The following is a 10,560-nucleotide window of genomic DNA, read 5'->3' on the forward strand; positions in this document are numbered from 1 at the left end:
ACAGGTAACCAGTGTAAGAGTGCAAAGCACTGTCCTGTTCCTATCAATGGAAGATTCTCAGTGGAAAAACCTTGTAATTAAGTAAAGACTGGACAAAACCTTGATCAGTTGGCACCCAAGCAGAATCAAAATTAGCGCAGATGGTCATAATAACATACTCAACAACTTGAGGACAGTGTAATGGGGACACCATGTAAGGAAGTAACAGAAGTGAAAATGAAGCTGTATGGTGTATTCCATCTTGGTTAGAACTATGAGATGTCCATTGGAAAATGGATGTCACACCTTTGAAGTCTTGAAATATTATGTAAGGACATGCACATGAAAATTGAAAAAGATACCTTCCAAGTACCAACTCAGAGTGTGAAATAGTATCGAGAACAATCATAGAGGTAAATGGAAAATACATGAGAGTCCCGAGTGGATGAATCCATCTAAACATGGGGTCCTATTATACGCAAAAGAGACTATGAAGGTTTTTCAACTGAAACTGGACTTGACTGTTAGAGATTCAATTTGGCTTGGAAATCACCACAGGAAGCAAACAGAATCCTGAAGCTGAAGAGACAATAATTTGATGTAAGTAAATGTTTAAAAATTTATTCAGATTGGACCATGTATAATGTTCTCCAATTCGTCTTGGGAATGGAATGTTAAAGACATTTCCAATTGTCAAATTTGGTGAGAAGAAACCTGAAGTTCACTCTTAAGGTGATCATTTACATTATGGTAAATAAAAACAAAATCAACAGTGACAGTGACAGCCAAACAGTGATGTTGGCAGCTGAGAAGTGTGAGTCACAAGCAGGCACAAACCATCTCAAAACTCTCAAATGACTTGGTGCATGCAAGCTAACAACAAAACAGCCATGAAGGACCATCAAAAGTGATCCTCTGAACTAGAATCTGCATAAGTGAGAATAAATAACACAGTAGGTGAGAAACAGTGGTTACCATCCTTTTCAACCTGTCTTAAGTAAAACAAAAAACATTATATGGATACAAGTATAGAACCTTCAAAGAATATAAGGTATATGATATATTGAAGGTATATATATATTTGAACATCTCTTACCCAATGCAAGCAAAAATAATATAATATGTCTTAAGGGAAAGAAGATAAAGTGAACAAATCACTAGGGTTTAAAAAGTCAGAGAAGTTAATGAACAAAAGACTAAGTTCCAGTCAAACATAAACAGTGTATTGAAACTCAGGACACCGTAGATAAAAAGCTCAGAAAAGATCTGTGAACAATGGGAAAAAAAGAGACTGATGGCTCTCATGGCATCAAAAGGTGGCAGATAAGGCAGCTGTATAACATGTAGAGGAAGTTTACAAGCCACAATAATGAAAGATAAACAAAAAATGAAAATATTTATTGAGGAGATGAAGATAGATAAGATAAAGAATTCCAAATACACTATCACTGGAAGATAGTCCAACAAGACAGATAAACAGCAAGAGATGAAAACGAGCATAAATGGATTAGCATTTGAGTTACTTTGGAAGAAAATCCACCTTCTCAGACAAAGAACCAAACAACAAGACAGCCAAGAATTTGTAGATGTCAAACACTACTGATATAAAAAGTAGACATTTGAGGATGATGTAGAACTGTGGTTCCCAACCTGGGGTCTACAAAGGTAATACCATCTCATTGAACAAGTAAGTTTTGTAATACTGCTATTTTTATTAACTGCACACTCAGTTATAAATGACTTTTATTTGATAGTGAAAAATGGGAAAATGAGTTAATTATTAGTTAATAAAAACAATTTGTTGGGTAAATGGAAACTTACAAAAACATAGGGTCCATGGGGAAAAAAATAAATAAATAAAAGGGTGAAACGGTTAGGAACCACTAATGTAGAAGATGTTCTATGGTGGTAATGGGAATGGTTCCCTGTGAGAAAGTTTATGTAACAGGTGAAACCACGTTTGGGCCTACTAAAGTGGAGCAATGAGGAGAAACTGACACATAATGAAACTGATTTTGGCTAGTACCAATGGATGCAGCCAGGAAGAGAATAGGCATGAAAAAAATATTCTCCCAGTCTTGACATAATAGGTGTCCACAGCCATTGAAACTGGATCCACAACTGGAGACCAGCAGAATGGAAGAAGAATGCTGTCTGCCACTGCAAAGGCATTAATCAATGTATAACCCAGCCATTCCCTACTGGTAAACAATTCAAGAATTGAACAGCATTAAAACAGATGCTAATTTTTACTGATTTTAGGTAATGTTCCCGAGATGTTGGTGTAAGCTGAACTTGCTGATCAGATTTTGAACTAGCCACTGCCAAATTAATCCAGCATAAAAATATGGTTTTCTTGGAATAAAGTTGGTTTGGGCTGGACGTTTTGGTATCAACTTCGAAATATTGCTAGATAATTCTTGAACTATATATACATAGTCAAAGCAAAAACAATCTATTTGCAAAGATAGTTTAATCATAATTTAATAATCTTTATTATATACAAAGGGGGTAACCCAACAACTGCCCCCTGCAGCCATATCTCACAATGAAAGGAATATATACGTTTCAGAAAAAAATGGAACAACATTATAAACAGTTAAAAATATTCCCTCTTTTGAAAAGATCTGGATGTTGCCTTAAGGGGTACTCATGAGTTAAAATAAAGCAGCAGTGGTAGGAAAATTTGTCCTATTACAAAAACAGAAGCTAAAAAAAGAAATACTAAAGAAACAATAAAGGGTTTAAGATAGTGATACAATGGATGAAACAGGACATGTCGATAAGCATACTGGATTTCCAGCAGGCTTCATGAAATATCACTGAAGAAACTTTTTATGAGAGTCATATATTTTCCATTTTCAAATAGAGTAACTGCATATGTGGCTGAATTGAGACAGATTTACCACAGGTCTCTAATCTCTCAGTTTTCTTGGGATTGCAAAATAATGAGGTGAAATACTTGGGATTACATGGAGAACAATTTAGCTCCTTTTTATGAGAGATCTAAAACGTGTAGACAAATTGGATCAGAAGGAAAGATGCAGGATGAGAAGAAAGGAGACAATAAAATCAAAAGGAAAGATTGGACTAAAGAATCTGTTGAACACAAGGGTCTGCAGATGAACAAATGAACTAACATGACCCCTCCGCTCCAATGATACAAACAGAGGGTACATCTGGAAACTAAAGTGTGTCATTGAGCAGTTCAAGTAGTACCACCCTGCAAAGGTGTATGTTTGGTAACTCAATGTTGGTGAAAGGAATGAGAAGCAGCAGTATGTTTAGAAAACTGAAGAGCACAAAAAATGTGGTTAGGCAGAGGGATGATGAAAGTCTGTTGGGCATCCGGCAGGGAAACAGCAACCGGGAATTTAAAAAAAATCAAGAGGCTAGAATGTGAATGAGCTCCTCCTGATTTGTCTCTCTTGAATGTGAAACTAATTTCAGTGAAATTCCTTAAAAAAAGAATGAAGCAAGAAGGAGTCCCTTTCAAAGGCTGCTGAAATATTAGATTGGGAAGACGAGTACCTTGCAAACTTCATGACAAGCTAGTGTGTCAAACAAATATGGAAAACCACATTGTAACAGATAATAAATCAGTGGTAGCTGCTGACAGTGAAGAGTGCAAAATAGAAAAACTGATCCTGATTAAAATAATCACAAGCAAGAGTATCAGAAATGACTGTGATGAATAAGTCTCAGAACGAGACAAGTCATAGTGTGTAGGAAAGAAAACTAACAAGATAAGAAAGAAGACTAAGTGAATGACCCTATCCCCCCCAAAAATTACCTAGGGTCTAGAACTTGTGAAGAAAGATGTGTTGTAGAAGATGATACTGCTAAAGAGAGGAACATGGTGCTGATTTCTGAAGTGATCAGCAAAATTCAAGTATCAGGAGAAGGTGGAAAATATAAAGATTTAGTAAAAGAATCATCTAACATAATACTAAAACCCTTATTCATAAAAGTATTTTTATATATTTTTTCATAAGTTCTGTAAATAAAATCTGAATTATTCTCCCACATCAAAATTGCTGAAAACTCGTTATATTTTCACACATCTATATTGTATAAATATGATAATAGCATGACTACAGTATCAAAAATTTTGCAGTAATGTTTTTGTTTGAAATATAGGATTTTACAGATTTTTTAAAGGTTTCAGTGGAAGGAATTTAGTATTTAACTAGAAAAAAGTGAAAAGTCCAACAGGAGCTTCCTCAGGATTAGGACTAGCAGATGTCCCACAAATCGAGTGTCCACATGAATGGGAAATCTTACTGGGAGATCAACAGACAATTCAATGATAAGTGAAAGCTGACAGACAGCCACGGGATCTCCTCACACACCAGGAGAAGATTGTGTAAACAAGGCCTCCAAAATATTTGAAAGAGTTGTAGAACTTCTTCCATTAACAGAAGTACTAAGATCAGGGTTAACGGTAATCTCCAACTTCATGAGCAGAGCATATGAAGACACAAAGTTTATCACTTAACTGTTATAATGGAAATCAGGCTTGTATTAAGAAAGCAGTTTCCTCTGCCACTCGCACAATAAGTCACATAAAATGTGAGACAGCAGAGAACTTTGGGTAAGGTGATACATGTAGAAGTGATACAAGGATGTACCTTGTAACCATGAACCTATACATACCATAACTCTGAATGTAGTGAGGGTAACTTCACAAAATTTGATAAACCTTTCGTAAACATTACACAAAAAAAATCAGATTTTTTAATGAAGTATTTTTACTAAAGATTTGTCTGTGAATTAAAAGAGCCTTTACTGATTCACTGAATAAAAGGTGATTTTCATGCTATGAAAAAAAATACTTTTCATCATACAGTTTTCATATTTCATTTTTCTAACCTCTAGAACCTCTTAAATGAGTGATAACATTTCCTTAACTGAAAATACATTTCTGATAGGTATTCACCTGTGTACATGGGTTAGTTATTTTCCTCTTGAAGTCACACTTTTTGCCTGAAAAACTTGCATGCCACCAGTTTTGTGAAAATTCCCACCTAAAATTCATGTTAAACACATGAATTTGTGCAACTGCCTGATGTGTCATGTAGCAAAACCCTCCACCAATAGTTGTGCAACACACAACCTTGCACAAATGCTTCGTCTACATTCAAATGCCAAATTCCTAATTCTTGGATGAAGTAATCAAGAAAAGTTCATTGGGAAAATGGGGAGGAAGAGTGGGAAAGTGTATGGAGGTGAGTATCTATCACAAATACATTTTCAGTTAAAGAAAATTTTAACTTCCAATACAATCATTCACCTTCATACACAGATTAGCTAGAATCCCATGTTTAGATGGTGGATGGACTGGTGCAAAAGTAACCAAGATGAATCTCCTTTAAAGAGTGTCAAAAGGAAGCACATGGGGTGTCGCATACTATGGCAGGAGCTCCATATGGTAATACCCATGGGAGACTGCATTTCATCTCATCCAGAGTACACTCTTCACCCAAGTGAAGGCTAGGGAGAAGCAAGAAGCCTGAAAGATGTCACAAGGACGGGCAGAACAGGAACATCACTATCTGAGGGCTTGCGTGCAAGCCCTCAGATGGCCAATATGTGTAGTGAGGTTGGGGCACATTCAGGCAGTACAATGTGTGCTCATCTCCTCAACCATCAGTCTCTACAGGTCAATACGAACTGTGGGAGAAGGGCACATGTTAAAAGTATCCATGCATAGCTCCTCAACTGTCAGATAGTAAAGGCCCATGCCAGTTGTGGGAGGGCCCTGCAATGGACATAACAAATAAGGATACATAGAAACCACCACTCAACTCTCAGATTCAATGGGCCTTTTGCCAACTGTGGGAATAGGGTTAAAGAGCGATATATCTCAGTTGGAGATTAACTCTCTCAACACATGACCTATTTTTACTCATTTAAAGTCTTTATAGATTTAATACTTCTAACTTACAATATAGTGTGTATATCTTCACAAAATTGGCAGTCTTTTAGTTAATATTATAAGTCTTTCACATACAACAAAAACATATTTTTAGTGAAGTATTTTTAATAAAATAAAATAAAGATTTGTCCATGAATATTCTGAGTATTTGTTTTGAATAGTCTATGGGTAAAGTAATTTTCATGTTAAAATTAAAAATACTTTTCCTCATCTCAAATTTCCTTTGTGTAATCCCTAAAACCTCCTAAATGCATTTCAAATGTTTTTTCTCAGTAAAACTTTATAATTTATCTGTTATACTCTCTACCCTATCTCAAAACAGGATCAGTCAATTAGACAGACCTCGTAAACACACACACACAAAAAAAAGGTATTAAACCTAAATTACCCTTTTTTCTTTCTAAAATAATTTCAAATTGTAACACGAAACTACATTCATTTATCCTAAGTGGTTCTAAGTACATAACAGTATACATTTATTTATAATTGAATTTTATTGTTTTATTGCCCTTAGGACCGTGTCTAATTACTATGTGTCTAATTACTATCCGTGCCACTATAAGTTGTAAATCACTCAGGGCATGTACAGCTCATGTTATGCTACTGAATTATATTACCCATAAGTTGTTCACAAGTGTGCCTCATGGAACATTTATATTCTAATATTATTATTATTATTCATTTTATCTAATCTAATCTTAACAAACTTAAAAGGATCCATATTTTTACATATTAGTTACTTTTATAATTATACATAAAGAGTAAACATGAAAAACAAGAAATAAAATACTTAATCTTCTATTTTCTTGCTGTCAGTTTTCGAAAGGGGTTAACCCTAATTTTTTATGCTAGCTATAGTAATACACTTGATAATTTATATTTAATTAAATAATGCACCAAAGAATATAGACTAATAACATGGAAAAAGTAGACAAATTCCCTTACCTCTCAAAATCTTTCTGGCTTTCTAACTATGCGACAAGAGCCATTACAAATTCATCCAAGTTAGTTGCTAACTTTCCCGTGGGAATAATGTTGGTACACTGAGTGAAATTGACATCTAACTGTTCAGAACATAACGTTATACAATACATAATTTGATAGATGAAAACCTTGACTTTCTATTGGTTATAGGTAGTATATAATAAAATGTAAGAGAGAACTATCAACAAATTCTGAAAGAGAGGATGTGACAGGTGGGTGTGGCAGGAAGGGTTTGATTTTCTATTCAATAGCTCTGTAACCAAACAACATTGAAGACTATAAAAATTATGGTTTTCTGAACAATAATAATTTTATAGAGAGTAATTTACTTTAAATTTCATACTTTTTCGAGGGGTAGTGAGTAAAATAGGGATGATGACATGCAGAAGAAAATGGGTCACACTAGTGGAAATTCAGGATTTTTTTAAATATTGTCTTGTAGAATTAAGAACTTAAAACTTGTATACTATGAAAATATAGATTATTATCTAAGATTTGAAGCTATTCTAATCAGTATAACATAAACAAAAAGTATTTTATAAAATTTTGAATGTAAGACACTAAAACATTGTGTCATGTGCAGTAAAGGATACCCATGGTGATAGGGTTAAGAAATATCAATTACTTTACAAGCATATACTGTGGGGTCATGACCTTGCAGAAGAACATGAAGGTAAAAGGAGATATATGTCCAAAATCCACTCAGGCATTGTAAATTATCTACATAAGGTTGGTGAGGACTGTATTACACTTCAGAAACACCCTTGCCCCACAACCTAGCATAGAGGGATCAACTGTTTTAGCACCAACAGTTAGGTCCCAATCAGTGTGGATTCTCCATGATCCATCACCCTAGTGTCTGGGAGCTGATAAGTGGCAAGGGTTTCCTGTGTTCCACACAAAGAGGGGAATTGCATAGGGAAGACCCGGAGAAGGTGACTGGATCCCCATTGGTCCTTCAGTCTGGAAAAGTCTGTTACTGGAGATAGTGCAATGGCTAACTGCAAAACACTATATTTTAAAAGCCAGCAAGTGCTAGCTAGAGAAGTGGGCAGATACACAACTTTGGTGCTGGCTTTTTCCATGACAGTCCATGGAATGGGTACAGTCTGGATAAGACTAGAAAACTTTATATAAACACCAGGAGTAGAACTCCATTGATCTTGCAAAACATCTCATCTAACAGTGGCACTAATTAGGTCATAGCAGACAGTTTGAGTGCTTTTCATTACCCTGATCCAGTGCAGCATTTTGAGCAAGTATTCCCTGTGAAGCAATACTAGCCACCAAACGAGATCCAAATGCAGAAGAAAAGTGAGAAAGGAATAAATAATTGAATACCCTCATCTATTACAGATGCAAGGTCAACTGAAGAATGGCTGTAGGTGAGAAGTCTGTATGCTATTGGTGAGGAGACCGTCAGATCATGGAGATAGTTTAACCCTTTCCACACAGGGAGAGGCCAGAGGGCATTTATTAACGTTTGCAGACTTATATTGAAACTTTTATCAAATTATTATTTTATGAATGTATGTCAATAAATTTGGAATAAAATTGTAGTTAAAAAATCAAATTTTAGTATTATACATTAATTTTTAAAAAATTGCTAAATATCAATTTTTGCATGTCATGTAGCATGTTATCATCTACTTTTGGTCAGATTACATTTTATGATGCCCACAATACAATGTCATAGTTTCTTTCCATTTACAAACTCAAACTACTGATACTGACTCACTAGAATATAAAATAAGAACCTCTTACCTTTTCTATTTGTTGAGATATCATTATATTTAGCAAATCCACCACAGTGGCTTCTCCCACACCTTCCTCTTTTGGAAATACTTCTTTACCTACACCCAATTTTCCCAATCACACGTTTATAATCAATCAAAAGTGCTCATTTTGAACTAAATAATTCTGCCAGTCTTCCTATAGTATTTATACGGGTAAAGCCATTATTTCTGTTACAGAGTTTGAAGAGTGGTGGTCAAGGCAATATGGGGCTTGGAAATTAGAATTTTTAGACCCAAATACAGCTTAGTGGCATTTTGTGGTATCAATAATTAATATTAATAATTAATAATTTTGGTATTTCAAAACACATATAAAAAAACCTACAAAAATTATTTTCTTTACATTCTCTATGTTCAAAATCCAACGAGGCTTAGCCAATACAAAAAACATTTGTAACATCAAAAGTAATAGAGATCATTGTTTTCTGCATATTTTTTATTTATTGTTCTATGTTTTAAATAAAATAGTTAAAATTTAAGAACTTATTTGTACATAATAATATATATATACATATGTAATGTTACTGTATTTTGCAAAATACTGGTATGCTAGTACTAAGACTAAGAAGAGTAAGACATTTGTACTTAGTAAAGGCCAGTTTTGTTTTATTCAATACTGTAAATGGGAGCTGCACAATTTACAACTTGTGTGGCAGGATTATTAGTCATAGATTGTTCAAAGGTCAATAGAACAAAAAATTAATAAAAATAAAGATATGTATATTGTTACATGATTTAAGCTATTGAGATTAACCCCCAGTTAACAGCTGGTACCCATTGTACAGCTGGGTAGGCTGAAACAAGTGGGGTTAATTGTCTTGCTCAAGGACACAACACCATGACATAGGCAAGCCTTCAACTCACAACCATCTGACTATGAGTAGAAAGCATGAAGCCACTAAGCCATACAACCCCACACAGACAAATATGAAGGTATCATTAACCCTATCGGCACGGGTACCCTTTACTGAGCATGACACAAGGTTTTAGTGTCTTACATTCAAAATATTATTAAACTATTTTTGTTTATGTTATACCAATTAGAATAGCATAATTTTTATAAGCTTCAATTTTGTTTGGTTACAGAGCTATTCAATAGAAAATCAGACCCCTCCTGCCACACCCACTTGTCACATCCTCTCTTTCACAATTCGTTGATAGTTCTCTCATACGTTTCATTATATATTACCTATAACCAATAGAAAGTCAAGATTTTAATCTATCAAATGACATATTGTATAACGTTGTATTCTGAACAGAATATTGTTACTTTCACTCACAGTACAAGATTCATTCCTGTGGGAATGTTAACGACTAGCTTGAAAGAATTTGTTACGGCTCTTGTCGTATTGTTAGAAAGCCAAGAAAATTTTGAGAGCTAAGTAAATTTGTCTACTTTTTGCATGTTATTGGTCTATATTCTTTGGTGTATTATCTAATTAAATACAAATTGTTTACTGCTTTACTAAAATCACAAAAAGAAATCAGGCTTAACTGTCCTTGCAATTGAGGGCAAGAAAAAAGAAGATTGTGCAAGTACTTTATTTCTTGTTTTTCATATTTATTCTTTATTTATTATTATAAAAGTAACTAAAATTAAAAGTAAGGATCTTGTTAAGTTATTTAAGACTAGATTAGGTAAAATAAGTAATAATAACAACAATATAATTAAAATGGTTTACGAGGGACACAAGCAAGCAGTTTGTGGGTAATGTAATTCGATAACGTAATGTGAGCTGCATATTCCCCAAGTGATTTACAACTTTTCTGGCAGGAATAGCAGTTAGACACGGTTAGAAGGGCAATAAAACATTAAAATTTAATTATAAATAGATGTATAATGTTATGAACTAAGAGCTACTT

The 10,560-nt window shown here is 34.3% G+C and overlaps 1 protein-coding gene across 5 annotated transcripts in view; it reads right to left on the reverse strand.

The window, feature by feature from the left end:
• The window catches only part of LOC106462151 (NAD-dependent protein deacetylase sirtuin-2-like), a 51,312-nt gene that overhangs the window by 17,584 nt on the left and 23,168 nt on the right, over positions 1–10,560 (reverse strand). The window lies entirely within an intron of this gene.

This window comes from Limulus polyphemus, unplaced genomic scaffold, assembly GCF_000517525.1.
Source record: "Limulus polyphemus unplaced genomic scaffold, Limulus_polyphemus-2.1.2 Scaffold1105, whole genome shotgun sequence".
NCBI lineage: Eukaryota > Metazoa > Arthropoda > Merostomata > Xiphosura > Limulidae > Limulus > Limulus polyphemus.